This window comes from Limulus polyphemus, unplaced genomic scaffold, assembly GCF_000517525.1.
Source record: "Limulus polyphemus unplaced genomic scaffold, Limulus_polyphemus-2.1.2 Scaffold2693, whole genome shotgun sequence".
Lineage (NCBI taxonomy): Eukaryota > Metazoa > Arthropoda > Merostomata > Xiphosura > Limulidae > Limulus > Limulus polyphemus.
The window spans coordinates 11,673-15,413 of NW_013668303.1; the positions used below are offsets into that span (position 1 = coordinate 11,673).

At 31.0% G+C, this 3,741-nt stretch overlaps 1 protein-coding gene across 1 annotated transcript in view; it reads left to right on the forward strand.

Moving 5' to 3' along the window:
- LOC106467651 (sex peptide receptor-like) overlaps positions 1-3,741 on the forward strand; it is an 18,280-nt gene that overhangs the window by 8,889 nt on the left and 5,650 nt on the right. The gene's annotated exons all lie outside the window — the stretch shown is intronic.

Sequence of the window (3,741 nt, forward strand, 5' to 3'; positions counted from 1 at the left end):
CATGTTTCGACGTCCTGAGGATGACGTTGTAACGTCGAAACATGTAGAGTCGTCAACTTTAGATAGGCCTAAATAAAATGTTTTTAATTGTATACCAGTTTAGCGTTGAATATTATTTATGATTTTAACTGATGTAACTTTCACACATGATCAGTGTTATTTAATTAAGCAGTGTTTTAATGAACACAGATTTTATCATATTAAAAACATCTTGTGTTGTCATGTTTATTGAGATAACTGCTGGAAAAGCGCAACAGTTTGAAAGTAATTTTAAAAGAAGAAGTAATATGTTATTGTATATTTTTATTTACCTTACTCGATTTTCGAGCAAGACAGTACAGAGAAAAACCAGTCAGGACAGGAATATCTTTCAGTTCTTGCTTTTGAAAGATATCTTTCTAATCTAGAATCCTTTTATTATTCCAAATACAGTATTCAAGTTTTATGCGTCTGTTCTTTACGTGCGACGCTATTTGTTCTTCATACCTTCATCTATCTGAGAAGAAAAAGAAGTTACATAAGAGATTTTTCTGTTGGGCCAGTCGTGTGTTTAGTTCTTGAAGATATGTTTATTATGTTCTCAGCCATTAAAGTGTTTGTTTTGTTTATAAAAAAATTGTGTGTAAGTTTTTATTGCAATACTAAAATAATAATTATGGTTATGTTTCGACAACATATCTTTTATGTCTTGTTCTTGACACTTTGTGACTGTTTAAAAGCTTTATATAGTACTATATGATCATTATTTCTTTCGAGAAAACTGTCTATAAAAAGGTTTATAATGACAGAACGTTCTTAAAGCTTTGCCTATTAAGGTTGTATACCAGCTGGCTATACATTTCAACCATATCATAAGACTAGCGAAGTACTGTCCTCCTCTATCGACAAAACAAACTTTAGAATACATAAGAAAAAATTCAAAGAAATCTTAGAAGCTTTCTCGTTCAGTATTGGAAATAAGTTGTCTTATGTGCCATTTTTATGCTTACCTTTGTTTCTGCCAGTTCAAACTTCGTTTAGAGCAAACATCAAAACACTACACAAACAGATGATGTAAATATGTGAACGCAAAGAAAGAGATTTAAACCCAAATCTTTACATCAGTTATAGGGTTACTGGAGTTTGGAAGTGGAATGCATTATTTTATTGCACAATTTATATGTAAAATCATACTTCAAATTCATACATTCTCAGAACATTTCTTTGAGGATTTCAAGTATTACATTCTCCGATACATGCATTTTTACAGATAGAACTACAGAATAAGATCAAAGCGAATACGAGATTTTAATAAATTCTACCTTTTTTTTCTGTTTATAAATTCCGTTGATCCTTTGATCTAGTTTGTTAGTGTTGTTTAGTCCTGGAATTGTTACTATTCACTCCAAATCTGATGTGATTTTTGGATAATAAATACCGAGGAAAATACATTTCAGTATTTCTAGTTGATCAGTTTTATCCGTTTCTTATAAAAAAAAACAACAACAATAATTCCCTGCTAGTTGTTAATATACCACACATGTTAATGTTAAAGTATACTTTAAAAAATGATTTTTTTTCGTATTAAATAATGTACATATGTTTGCTTAGGTTTAACAAACATGTTGCTTCCTAGTAGCGTGTATTGACCGAATCATATCTGAGAATATCAACGTCAAGATTTTATATATATGGGAAACAATCATTTTAATATCAAGATATCATCTCCATAAGTTGGTTTAAGTCGTAGTGTGATTATAATCAAATTTACATGTTATTGGTGTTTCAAATTTAACATAATATATGTTAATAATCTTCATGTTATTAGAGGTATTTCTCGTAATCTTTGTATTTGTGCTTTTATTACAAAATCTGTTATTTAAAGAAATATGAAATAATGATAAAAATGAAGTAGCTTATAATTCAGTAAATAAAGAAAAACTCCCTTTATCATGAATGTTTGCCCTCTAGTGGATTAACGGAACGTCTGTGGGCTTATAACATTGAACATCGGGTTTCGATACTCGCGGTGGGCAGAGCACAGATAGCCGTTATGTAGCTTTATGCTTAAAAACGAACAAACAAACAAACATCAATTTTTAGTAATTAGCGTTAGGAACTCGATTATTGAAGTAAGTTGTAATTAGCGTTAGGAACTCGATTATTGAAGTAAGTTGTAATTAGCGTTAGGAACTCGATTATTGAAGTAAGTTGTAATTAGCATTAGGAACTCGATTATTTAAGTAAATTGTAATTAGCGCTAGGAACTCGATTATTGAAGTAAGTTGTAATTAGCGTTAGGAACTCGATTATTGAAGTAAGTTTATATTAACATTAGGAACTCGATTATTGAAGTAAGTTGTAATTAGCGTTAGGAACTCGATTATTAAAGTAAGTTGTAATTAGCGTTAGGAACTCGATTATTAAAGTAAGTTGTAATTAGCGTTAGGAACTCGATTATTGAAGTAAGTTGTTGACACTAGTTTCCTGAAAACAATTTAGCGAAATTACAGACTTTCTAAGCATAAGTAATACATTTAATGGTATTTTTGTATACGATCTTGTTCTTTCCCCCTTATTGTTAAATGAAACATTTGTTTCCATAATACCTGTCATCAACGCTAATAATAGTAAACTGTATAGCCACTAACATGTTAGTAGAATAATAATATTACCTATAGTTGGTACTTTTGAATAATTATTGTTACGTTTGAAAAAGTTTAAGCAAATTTCCTTTTAGTCTTACAGAATCTTGATTTATTTCTGTTTAGTAAAACACTACCGGATAGTTTGTTTATTATAGTCTAAAAACTGAGAAATATGTTAGCTCCAATGACAATACCTCATTTGTATGAAATGCTATTATTGTACCCATTCGGAATATATCAAAAAATATTATATTATTATATTTTAAAATTATTGTTTGTTTTTGTTAATTTCGCGCAAAGCTACACGAGGGCTATCTGCACCAGCCATTCCTAATTTAACAATGTAAAACTAGAGGGAAGGCAGCTAGTCATCACCACCCACCGCCAACTCTTGGGCTACTCTTTTTATCAACGAATAGTGGGATTGACCGTCACATTATAACGCCCCACGGCTGAAAAAACGAGAATCTTTGGTGGGACGGGGATTCGAATCCGCGGCCCTCAGATTGGGAGTCGAGCGCCCTAACCACCTGGCGGCTATGCCTGGAGCTTCAAGTCACAGAGCTATATATATGTTTTCTCAACTTATACATAAAAGGGTTTATTAGCTATTAAAATAACTGCAAAATCTCTACCAACGCATGTGTTAATAAGTGATTTCAATTATTATTGCGCCGTTTGATAACAGTTTGTCACTCAGAAGTTTGGGAGAAATATATCATTTGCCAATTTTTGAAACTAACTTGCAGATGAGTAAAACCTAATCAAGATGAATATTTTAATTGTTCCACAAGTATAATTATTGTTTATCAAATAGTTTTTTATTCAAGCTACAGTGTAACTACAACTACCAAAATAGAAAAAACATAATTTTCACCAAAGAAAAGTACTGCATTTAATAAAGGTTAAAACTACTTCTGACGAGAATAATGAAATGTTATAAACAGAATATTTTCGCTTTGATTTAAAAATGGTCGTTCTATTTGGCATTCGTTTCTTTAGAAACGAGGAGATTTCAGTATGTGTGTCTTTAGAAACAAGGAGACAACCATTAATCGGTCTTTGTTTTCAGTATGTATGTCTTTAGAAACAAGAAGACAACCATTAATTGGTC